At 48.2% G+C, this 12,791-nt stretch overlaps 1 long non-coding RNA gene across 1 annotated transcript; it reads right to left on the bottom strand.

Annotated features, from left to right (window-relative positions):
* Positions 1-211: 211 nt before the first annotated feature.
* Positions 212-3,679, bottom strand: LOC147239243 (uncharacterized). The gene is made up of 3 exons (XR_015111569.1): positions 3,549-3,679; positions 1,699-1,770; positions 212-1,581 (listed from the first exon to the last, which is right to left on the bottom strand). It is a non-coding gene; the product is annotated as an uncharacterized LOC147239243 (long non-coding RNA).
* Positions 3,680-12,791: the final 9,112 nt, after the last annotated feature.

Below are 12,791 nucleotides of genomic sequence, written 5' to 3'. Positions count from 1 at the left end.
AGCTGAAAGGATGCATCCATGCGCCACACACACACACACACACACACACACACACACACACACACACACACACACACACACACACACACACACACATATACATACATATATACTGTATGTGTGTGTGTGAATACACTGTATCCCAGCTTTCATTTGTGCAGCAGAGACATTCCGCTCTCATCCAGACGCTTTACAGGATGTTGCCTGCCGATTAAACAAATGTCTTCTCGTGGTTTTTCTCAGTGACTCCATTCTAATGTTGGGTGAGAAAACTTCAACTCAAGTTCAACCTCTTGAGTGGGAGAATATCTCCGCTGTCGGCCTCCAAAAGCATTTCAGATGAGCACAAGTTGTTCTGGCGGTGCGCTCATTTTGAAGCAGGCCCCTTGGGTGCCGGAGTGCTGGGTTTGGGAGGCCACATCAAGAATTCAGAGTGGAATTGTTCTCACTGTTTGTGACCCTGAACAAATAAATCGAATGCACAGCAGAACTGATTCTGCTGAGGTTTCTCTCCTCCTCCTGCAGCAGCAGACGAACGCCTCAGTGATCCAAAGCCACGCAGCTGAAGTGGACGAGTGTCACCTGGGGGGGGCAGTGTTGCACCTGTGGTCTCACGTGCTGGGCCCAGCTGGTGACAACGCTGCAGAGCCAAAACGCACATGTAAGAGCAAACTGATGATTTCTCCTCCTGCCCTTCATTCTTGACACTTGCATTAGCAACACTTGATTATGTCCTAATTAGGCTGCTTAATGAGCAGCTTCACATTGATTCACAAACACAATGTCATCAGCGGCACTCAGGCGTGGAGACGCTCCCCTCCGCTTTAATTGTAGCTATTAACATCTCGCCAAAACAGAGGAGGGACTCAGTAAATACACTTAGATTACCAACAACACTGGAAGTTCAGACGCGCTTGTGAGTGCACGCCTCGTCCGTGCAGCTGGTGAACGGAGAACGCCGAGGTCGAGGGGAGGTTTGGGGCGTTGGGGGGGTGCCGGCCCCGGGGGTGTAATTACTTGATCTCTGGGTGGCTGCAGGGGCAATGAAAGGGATGATGGATGAAAGAAAGCGGAGTGTGCGAAGATGTGCGTGGGCGTGTTTTTTTCCTCATAGAGGATTTTGTTAAGATGTTCTTCCAGTTTGTCAGCACAAAGACGCGCCGAGCCGATTGTCTCCCGAAGCTGAGGCGCGGTCCAGCCGTGTCGCCTCCAATCAGATCACCACGGGCGCCGGAACGCCACCACCAGCACCACCGCTTGTCACTAGAAGGGAGCCACACTTTTATTTGACACACAACAGGTAAGTTGCAGATAATTGTTTTGGTACAGCTGGTAACCTTGACCTTTGACCTCTAGGTATTTTTTCGGGTTTTCTTCAGTCCCTGTGGATGTTTGTCCTCTATTTGCACAAACGTCCTGGAGGTGTTGCTGATGTATTGAGTTGATGCGAGGTGGCAGTCACAGATGCTCGCAAGTCTTTGGGCTCATGATGGTCGTGATACTCACGAGCTGTCGGCCTGCCCACAGCGCAGCGTCACTACTCTGAGTCTCCATCCATCCGTCCTCCATCGAGCAGGAGCACTGGTGTACCGTGAAAACCACACATTCATACATTTCCTCTGAGTTACCTTGTATTTTTCCCGAGGACCAACATTCTGCTACACCTTCTGAACCAGTATTTTGCATCTTACCACACACCTCATCCACAGATCTCACAGGGTTTGTGACACGTTGAGAAGGAAACGAGATGTAACTCCTTCGTCCTTTTTACTGCGCAAAAGAAAAAGAGTCTTAAACCTCAAGTCCCAATGGAGCCTGAAATATTCTGAGGTCAAGTCAAGTCAAGTCTGAAGTCACCATGTGTGACTTAAGTCCCCGTCTCTGGTGGCAGTGACCTCGACCTTTGACCCACACACCAAAGGCATGCAACTTAAGTTACTTGGGGACTGTTAATTGGGGCGGGGCTATCATTTAGCATTTGAACTGACCAGTAGAAGGTGAACTTTGTGTCCAAGCAGCCGTCTGACGGTCTGATGGTCACCGCCAGTATAGCAGTAATCATATGATTCAAGGCCTGAGCACCGACACACACGCCTGCAGGTGTCAGTGGGCTCACGCCGAGCAGAGCAGCAAACCGGGATCAGGGATCGGTCTCGCCAGATGTCAAAATGGCTGTTTTTTTGAAGCACAACCCAGGACAGACGTCAAAATCCCAGACCGAAATACAACAGAACCATGAGAACGGCGTCTGTTGCTGCTGTCCCCATCTGCACATCGCAACGCCTGGTCGGGCTTCATCTCTCAGCAGCGAGCAGCTGTGGGTCTTCGGAGCGCAGAGGCGCCTTACCTGACCATTAGCACCTCAGACCGCACGTGTAGATAGGAGAGACATACAGACGCGCCTCCACGAACAGCAGCACGATGAATGTGTCATGAAGCCTATGAAGGTGTTTTTCATCTCATTGTCACCAGGAAGAAGAAGATGCTTCATTAGTGGCGCTAAAACACCCACACATGGCGCCGCATTGCCAAACGAATGGTACGAGATTCAAAGACAGGAATATAGAAGTGATCTGAGAGACGTGAAGGCAGAGCTCCTCATCATTCAAATTCTCTGTGTTGAAGCAAATGATGCAATATTTAGCAGCCTCAGGAGCCGTAATAGATGCCGTCGATCATCTGCATATCTCATCTGTTCAGAGGCTCCAGATGACCTAAATCATCCCGCATGTCACGAGCCTCAGCACATGTTCTGCCTCTTCTGTGTTGAATGTCAAGTGTGGCAACAGTCATGACTCACGACCATCACGTCTTATTAAAAAACCCTGCCACATCAGTCAAACAGCTGGGTAACGAGTAGAGATAGTTGTGGGTTTGTGGAAGGCAAATGAATAAATGACCCATTTTCCAGTCTAACCTCGGAGAGGCAGGGTTGTGTGATTGTGTCTGTCGCTCCGGCACAATGCGGTCTGATTTCATTTCCCCCCCTCGCTCCCTGTGTGAGATGATTGAAGGGATAATGGAGGAGACACCTGTAATCAGGAATGATTTCAAGGACAGGAAATGAATCCGTGACAGGATTTATTCCTCTGAGTATCGCAGGAACCCAAGACTTCACCTCAGTTAACTACCTTTGTGTGCTGGTAGCAGACTGAGGGTGAATAATGTGTGCTGTGTTGCTGGATATTTGAATGTAATTGGATTATTACAGAAACACTCAAATACTCAGATCAGGGAAAATAACACATAAGGAACAAAATGCTGCTGTTGACACCCATTTCACCGCAGAATAATAGAGATTTATGTGTTGGAACCTCAGCCGAAGCCTTCAGAGTATTATAACTTCCCTCTCTTTATAAAATACTGAACCAAAGCTGAGAAAAGGCTGCTGGGGCACTTTAGTAGTGACACTGAATTCCATTTAGTCACAAACAAATGGTTTCAGATAAATTAACGAGGGCTGCAGTAAAAAGAAACAAAGAGGCACCTGGGTCTCTGAGGCCACAAACAAACCCCCACACTAAATGGAAAATAAATGCTCAACTAACCTGAGGGGATGGAAGTGAAAAACAGAACTCGGATCCCAGTTGGACCACGAAGCAGCAGCACAACAAGCGGAGAGCTGACCCATGACAAGTCGATGAGGCAGCAATTAAGGTTCCTGCTAGCACAGGTTAGCAGCACCCAAGAGCTCAGCAACAAGCAGCAGATCTGAGGTGAGCCAGCACTCACAGGCCAGCGTGCACCGGAGTCACAAGACCCGCCCCAAACTGGTCCCTGCCACTCGCCACTCACCACCACTAGAGGGAGCTCAGCTTGGGACACCCTTGCTGCCTCCCTCTGGAACTAGGAAGAGGTCGTCACCATGGTTACATCAAGCATGTTTGGCGACATTTCTCTATCTGCTAAACACGTTCTCATGTTTGTTCTACTGACCCTGAAACTGCAGACGCTCCACTAGACAATGAGCAAGACCTCTGCCACCAAATAAGGGCTGCGTTTCCTGACGCTGCACGTTATTCAAGTCACACAAGTCACACGTCCTCTGATGAAGGCTCGATCAGACAAAGGACTTAAACTACGATTGCCTCCATTCTTAAAGAAAGAGAAAGGGTTAGACCTCCGTTTGTGCCACCAACATCTGACTTCAGCTGCTAATCACAGTCACGTGACCTGCTATGACGCTGCTATTACAGGCCGCGCTAGGCAGGCCTGGTAAGGAGGAGCAGTGAATGGTGGATTGTTAGGCGCCAGGACAGCAGGAGTCCAGGACCTGCAGGGGACTCAAAGTGGACTTCATCTTAGAAAGCTTACATCACCCGTTTTGTGTAGTTTCTCTTTTACAAAAACAACAACAACGTGACAGTGTAGAAACATTTTTGCAAGATTGAGGATTTTCAGAGAACTTATTTTTCCAGTGGCTGCTTCTCACATAGTTTCATCCTCAGGTGGGAGCAAACACACTGCCACGGTGAGCAGGCGTGAGCAGTCCTGGGTGCCTCGCTGCCGGTTCACACCCTCACTCAGCAGCTTCTCTCTTTCATGCAGCACAGAGTTAAAGGCAAGTACCTCAGTACCACCACCACAGCCAGACATCATTATTTCTTCTGATGCCTGGGCGCTGTACACAAGCAACAGGTGCTGCCGGCTGTGGAGTTTAGACACATTCCAGAGGAAACTTCATAATGAGATTCAAGGATTTGACATTTCTTTTCTTGATCAGAGAAAAGAGACGTCTCTCAACCGTGAACATGAACATTTCTGGCTCTGACATGTTTAAGCCCGCCTGCTTTGCACGTTTCTCTGTGTTTCATCAGTTCCATCCAAGAGCTCATCATGAGAGAGGAAGGGAGAGCTGACAAGAAGAGTGAGCAAAAAGAGATGAACTGAAGAGGAAACGATAAGATGGAGATGAGAAGATATACAAAACTGGCTTTAGAGTGGACCATGTGCAAGTGTAACACCCAGCCCTCTTCATCTGCACCATTATCAACCAGCAGATAACCACTTGCAGTACACCAGCTCCTTTCCTGGGCTTTGGACGCTGGTTCAGGCGGGCGATAACAGCAACTGCAGCCTGGAGATAAGCAGCACAACCTCGTGGAATCAGGTTGGAAATGCTTTGACGGGCTGTTGCTCTGAGCGTTCGTCTGAAGGGTTGAGAGGCACCGAGGTGAAAAGTTTACCACACAAACACTTTCAATCTCACTTTCTCAAAAAAAACAAACAAAAAACCCAGCAAGCTGAAGCTCCAAAACCAGCAAAAGGTTCTCACCACTATGACTAATCCACCTGGTAAAACCAGACAGAACCGGCTGGAGTCAGTAGAGGTTCTTGTGTACTCACCGCGTCTCTGACGGAGCTTTGGGTCATTATGAGTAGCAGTTGGGATCAGGCAGGACCTGTTCTAGCACAGAGAGGCCAAGAAAGAGCTGTTCCCACGCTGAACCCCCCGGTTCCTGACATATACAACGTTAATCACAGTGTTTACATGCACCCGCAACTATTGGGGACATTTAAGCAGCAAAATGCCATAAACTTGACAAGAACAGAAAAGGAGCGGAGCCTTTAAATCGTTTGAATGAGAAACCATTCAGACCCCTGAGATCGATCATGGCCGCCCACAGTGCACTGCCATTACCAGCCGAGCCCACGAGGTCGCCACTCATCTAGAACTCTAACAAAATGGTGCACCGAGTGTTGCAGAAAAGGTCCTTGGTGTGGGACAAGAATCGGGATCAAACACAGCAACTGAATATAGGGACACAGATCATTCCTCCCCTCTGGGAGTCCATCTGAATGTGAAAGTCCAGACTTTTCTAGACTTTGAAAATCAACAACTTCATACATTTCCAGGATGTGCACGTACCGGAATCTTGAATTAAACAATAATCCATTATGTTTCGTACAAGAGAAGCTGCAGTCCATTCCTGCTGTACGTTGATGACATCATACTAACAAGATGTACTTTGTGCAGGAGCTGTATGGAAGGTAATGATTTATACCCCAGCACCTCTATTATCCCCCCCCAGCAGCTAAATACACACACACACATACACACACACATACACACACACACACACACACACACACACACACACATACACACACGCACACAGAAATGACAGATGTAGTTGGGCTGCAGCCATTTTCTCCTGAGATGAGATGAGTTAAGTATTGATTTGTGATTATTCCTCCACACCAAGGACATGACACGACTGGTGCCAGCACGAGAGCGCCCCCCCCCCCCCCCCACCACCACCACCACCACGTCACCGTGAACGTCAGCAGCCTCCTCTGACAGCAGCCCCTCATGTGGACCTTGATGATACAGTTTGCTATCATCTGCTGCTCCCTGAGGAGCGGCTGCAGGTCTTTAATCAAACATCAGCCAACACAACGTCTCCGCTGCTCTGTTGATACCTGTGGCTACAAGAAGATAAATGGATTCTTCTCCATTCTCCCCCGAATGCCCTCTGGGCACATTGCTATTCTGAAAATGTCTGCTACCAAACTTTGCAAACATAGAAACAACCTCTTAGGTAAAGTCTCTAAATACGCTAAAACTTAAAGGAGGAGGATTTCACTTTTTAGCACCTGGACAGGTGTGACCGGGTGAAGCTGCTGTGTGAGAGGAGCTTGAGTCGGAAGCCATTGAAGGGCCCCTCGGGTTTATGCAAAAACAGACCATGCCATTCAAAAAGAGGAAAGCGTTTCATTTGAAATGACAAGGGCTCGGAATGGTTAGGATGGGATGGTGGGACGAGAATGCAGAAGGGCTGGGAGACGTCACATCTGAGAGGAGGGCTGGAGGGGAGCGGCGTCAGTCCACAGGGGACCGGAGTGGGTTGGGGTTGATGTGAAGCATCCAGGACTTCAAGACTGAGGCTGAGGGTGTGTCTCATGTAAAGGAGAGATTTACTAAAATTCTGTCTTTTGCACCGTCACGATCCCTCTCTTCAGCACACACAGGCAGGCCTACAGGCACGGAAATCCTCTGGACCGCATGTGCTGTCCTCTCACAGGTTTTACGTTTGGTGATTTTTGAGGAGGGCCGTTCCTTTCAGACTGAACCTCACTGCCTGCCAGAGTGAAGGAGCTCATGTATCTCAGGCTTGAGATGAAGAGTCTGAGCAACAGGAGCAATGAAAGAGAGCTGAGGCAGAGGCCGAAGCTCCTGACCCGCCGGTCAGCCGTCACCGCTACTGCTGCTCCTTGAGGCGGTTCAGGCGTCTGGTCAGGATGCCTCCCGATTGAGGTGTTCCAGGTTTGTTCAGCTGGGGGGCAGACCCAGGACCAGGTGGGGGGACTCTATTTCCATGCTAGCCAGGGAATGTCTCGGGATCCCCCAGTTAGAGCTGGTCGATGTGGGCAGGGAAAAGGAAGTTCCCAGCTGGAGCCGCTGTAAAACCCACATCCCTCACACATGGCGAGCAGTGGTGGAGAACCAGAGGCACCGAGGCCCCAGGGGGCACCTACGCAGTTAAGTGTTGCTGGCACTTTTGTTTGAGAAGACTAATTATTCCGTCTACTTTTGCTGATGACAGGCAAATGAAGCCGAGTGCTGATGACACGTTGCAGTGCTGGCAGAAGTTGAAGTCTGCGCTCGTCTGCACGCTTTCATCGCGCTGGAGCCCAGGCTGCTTTTCATGTTGAAGAACAGCTCCCGGAAAAGAGCGACTCCTCAAGATCCCTTCAAAGACCCTCATCACCAGCATAAGTGGCCCCACTTCTTCACCCTCAGATCTTTCTATTGCTCTGATTTTATAACTCCTGAATGTGAACGTGACATCATGAACCTGACCCGCTTCTGTTTTCACACCGGCTCAATCAGACATCACACTTGACGGGGCTGGAGGGTGCTGGTGGAGCGACGTCCTCCGGGTAATGTCAGGATAAGTTAAGGGTTTGTGTGCATGTGTTGAACAGGCTGTGTGCTCTGCAGTCTTATTCACAGTTCGAAACGTGCACACATCGTCAAGTCAGAACAAACTAAATGAGAGAAGAGAAAAAGGCTCTCATGCATAATCAAACAATGCACCCAAGGGGGCTAAACAAAGGGAAAGCTGTTGCTAGTTTATCACAGTTCAAGCCTTGAGTTATCAGAAAAGGTGGAACAAAGGGAAATAAAGGAATAAAGTTGTTGAGAATTTGTGTCGGCACTAACATTCAGGGCTTATTGGGGTTTATTTTGTTCTTCTCAGAGAAAAAGATGAAAGAAAATACTGTAGCTGTAAGAGTCTCAGTGGAAGCCAGGGAAGCACTCTGTGGGGGCACATCGGTGCAAGTCCACCATCTCTCTGTTTTCTCCCTCACCACTTGTGCAGGGTTTTGCCTCGTGTTCTTCATGCCCATTTTATTTGCTGAGATCTGATGTTCTGGTCAGTTCTCATTGGGCTTTTGTGGTTTTATTGAAGCATTTTGGAGGTTGTGTGACGTAATGCTGGCGGATCTCACGTGAAGCGTAAATCCTGATCGTAAACGTGTTACATTTGCAGCTTTGTGACGCCATCATCGTGACAATGAGTGCTGCAGTTACCTATGTGGGGGATAACTGGGTGCAGAATGCTGGGTCGACGTGATGTCAGTGCCACCCATGTAACTTGCAGGTACCCTGAATATGTTGCTCCATAGAGCAGGGGCCTGCTGTGGAGGGTAAGCCCACTCTTGATCCACTGCTCCAGGCCAACAGAGCCCTGTCACCATGTTGATGCTGCTGCTCTTGGAGAGAAACATCGGGATTCAGCAAGTTGAGAAACAAACGGCTCACTGCTGAGGAAACAACTTCAAAATCTCAGAAGCTTAAAGTTCTGAGGGTTTTCTGAGTCCCACTAAGGGTTTTTGGTTCTTGTGTCACGATATTTGCTGACACGATGGTGTGAAATCAGTCATTCACTGTCAGAGATGTCACCACTCAATCAGAGAGCTGAGCTGGAGACACTCCCATTCCTAGCAGTTCAGAGCCCCAGTTCACCCTGACTGAGAGGAAGCAGGGACCCCCAACCAACCTGATCAACTTCCAATGACGCAAACATGCTGAAATGCAGGTATTCATCCCATCAAGTCCAGCGAACACACCACCAACAAACAGGCATCCACATCCAACAATTAGTTTATCGCATTTTCTATTGAATTCCAATGAACTTTCAAAAAGGATGATTCCAGTCCACCTCTCCATGTGCAGCAAATATCCTGGGACGTTTAACTGAAAACCTCTTTGGCCTTGCACCAGACTTTCCACCCGATTACGCACCGTTTAACTGATTTAAATTAATTGGACACGCCCTGAGGCTCTGGCTCCATACCTGTGAGAGCTCGCCGAAACAGGGCGCCAGAGGAGCTGAAGCGTATTAGATACTGAAACAATGTGGGCACTGGGGGGAACCAGCAGCGACTCTGGGACCTTGTGTGTTTGAAAGGGATTCAGTTGGTGTTGTAATGATTGTTTTCATGGCTCCACATCTAAGTGGATCATTACCATGATGTGTAGCGCTAAAGAACAAGGAGACCTCAGGGATCACGTCAGCTGCTGGGCCATGCAGAGCCACTGTTTTCCTCTGATGGTAAATCCCCCTCTGCTCCCCCCCACACACGCACGCACACACACACACGCACACACACACACACTTTGGTTGGTTTGTTTTCAACTCCAGAGCTCTAATTAGGTTCCATGGCTGCTAACGTAGGAACTTCCAAATCAATTCTTCTCAGATTGCTGAAGAAACATTTGAAGAAAGAGGTTTTTGCTGCTTGCTTGAGTCGGTTGTCTGAGGTGGGCTCCTCTCCAAAGAAAATCGGATTCAACTAAAAATCAAGGCGCGACCGATATGGGATGTTGTTGATTTTAGAGCAGAAAAAAAAGGAAAAAAAATGACTCACTAATAATATGTGCAACTGATGGAGTGAATTTTTGTTCTGGACTGAAAATGGAACTCTTCTAGCTTCAATTTGGTGCTGATATGACCCTGTAGCGGTAGAAGCTAATTCCTTAATCAAATAAGTCACTTTGACAAATATTTAACTTCACCAGAGAAGACCATTTAATTAAAGTCCATAGTAAAATACAGGAGATGGAGGGGCGGGAGCGCCCCCTGCTGAACACACTACATTATACCCGCTTAAAGTCACCACAGTCACATTTGTCTGGATTTAATTTGTTGTAAAAGATTTTTTAAGAACAAAGAATGCCAATGCTGATACGACGCATCTGTGACAGGCCCGTGATGTGTCGACCAGGCCCGACGAAAAGCGCATCACTGCGATACTGGTTTTGTTGTTGTAGTTTTTCACAGGCGACTCAGAGCGCGAACGCCGCTTCATCATCAACCGCTGTCATCGAGAGCAGGAGCGACATCGGTAACTGCTTCTCTGGCTACATCCAGAAGTGGGTGTGGCTTAGACTAGGAGGTTTATTAATTTTATTTTTTTAATGACATCTGGACTCCGCCCCTCCTTCTCTCTCTTTCTGTTTTCCTGTTTATTGAACAAAACTTCAAACCAACTAAATGACTTCTAATCAGTTTAACAGGGAAGCTAAATAACAAGAAAAATAACTTTTCCAGATGAAAACGTTGTTGTACCAGAAATGAAAAACCAATCAGTGTGTTGACAGCTTTTGGTATTTTTCTCTTCTTTCAAAGATCAAATTAATGACAAACTGAAAGAACACACATCTTTTGTATTTGACACTAAATAGAAGAAACATTTATGGAATCCTCAGACTTCCCCAAGTTGTAGTTTTATTGTGTAGAAGCCAAGAAGTTGACACATTTGCAGCTTAATTTTTTAATGTCCTGGAAAACAGGAAAAGCAGAATAGACAGTGGATGGATGGATGAAGGATGACGTATGGATGGAGGATGGATGGATGTATGGATGGATGGATGGATGATGGATGGATGGAGGATGAATGGATGGATGGATGGATGGTTGGATGATGTATGGATTGATGGATGGATGGATGGATGGATGGGGATGGAGGATGGATGGATGGAGGATGGTCGGTTGGATGGATTTATGGATGGAGGATGGAGAATGGATGGGATGGATGGAGGATGGAGAATGGATGGGATGGATGGATGGATGGAGAATGGATGGTTGGATGGATGGAGAATGGATGGATGGATGGATGATGGAGGAATGGATGGAGGATGGATGGATTGTTGGATGGATGGAGGAATGGATGGAGGATGGATGGATGGAGGATGGTTGGCTGGATGGATGGAGGATGGATGGATGGAGGAATGGATGGATGGATGGATTGATGGAGGATGGATGGATTGTTGGATGGATGGATGGCATCGATTGATGCCGTCATCATTGAGGATGAGCAAAGATCAATACTGGGCTGATCAGGAAATATTGATCACTACATCATCGAATAAAACTGACCAGTATCTGCCAGTGAAGTGGACGTGTTGGTTCATCATGCATCACATGGCTCAGCAATGCGGTGGCGGCAGTTAATGTTTTTCAACCAAGAAATCTTTATGGATGAGAGCCAGAGCCTTCAGCTATCAGACTCCCCTCCTGTGGAACCGTCTCCCAGTTTCAGTCCAGGACCCAGACCCCCTCTCTACCTTTAAGAGCAGACTTAAGACCTCCTTGTTGATCAGGCTTATAGTCAGGACTGCTTAGGCTGGCCCTTAGATCTGCTGCTGTAGGCTCAGACTGCTGGGATCTCCCATGATGCACTGGGCTTCTCTCTCCTCCTCCTGTCCTCATACGTGTTACTAACTCCTCTTCTTCTCCCCTCATCCCAGATCCTGGTGCTGCTGGAGGAGGCTGCAGACCTGAAGAGGCTCCAGCTAGCATCAGTAGTAGCATCAGTATAAGTAGTAGTACCAGTAGTATTTATATCAGTATTCTCAATACTCTATTAGCAACAGCATTCTGTTTGCTAGCACATAATTGCTGATATTGTGCTGAAACCGACAGCTCGAGTGACCTGTAGATGTAATTGTTAGCTAGCTGTTGTTACCGACTGCTCCGCCTTGGCACCTGGAGCTCAGACACGTACTCCACCCGACACCTCCAGCTCCTCAGGACTGACTGCTCCTTCATGCAGAACTTTTTCTGCACTATTCCAGTCTCAAGGCCCCCCTTCTACTGCCTCACATCCCTTTACCTTGTTTTCACACGACTCCGATTTCTTCTGGACCTCCAGCTGAAGGGCACCATGCTGTATGAAGGACTCGCTCAGATCTTTGGCAGGAACATGCTTCTTTGACCTTTGCTCCTTTAAACTGGCCACTTGTTGGCGAGCTTCTCCACCACATCAGCCCGCTCAGCTCCATATTTTAGGTTGTCAGGTTTCGGTCCGTCTGGCTGTTGTCCCGGTGATGGTGAGTGAGGCCAGTGAGGCCGGAATGGTTTTAATGGAACAGAATGTGCTCATTAATGTCCTGTTATAACAGCGCTTCTTCAACAAATCATCTGACATCGCAGTCTGGTCCCTGACATCAATAACAGTTGTGATGTGCGCGCACCGAAAAACCCCTGGTGACATCACCATGTCTGAGGTGAGCGTTCAGAGATCACAGTTGGGATCAGAGCTGGGATCACAGTTGGGATCAGAGCTGGGATCACAGTTGAGACCGAATTACAAATTTTGCATGCAAGGAAACGTGTTGAATTTGCTCACCTGGGCATGGTGGAGACGATCGGAACGCCTCCTACCTCCCGCGTCCAGGATGAGAAGTTTACGCATGAAGACAGGAAACCACACCTGAACAGATGTGAGAGCTTGATGTCCCTCCATCAGTGAGTCTAAGCTCATGGGTCCCACCCCAG

Source organism: Aulostomus chinensis, chromosome 23, assembly GCF_037954235.1.
Source record: "Aulostomus chinensis isolate RoL2024-O1b breed Wild chromosome 23, RoL_Achi_v1.0, whole genome shotgun sequence".
NCBI classification, from domain to species: Eukaryota; Metazoa; Chordata; class Actinopteri; order Syngnathiformes; family Aulostomidae; genus Aulostomus; species Aulostomus chinensis.
This window is presented reverse-complemented; position numbering and strand designations above follow the sequence as displayed.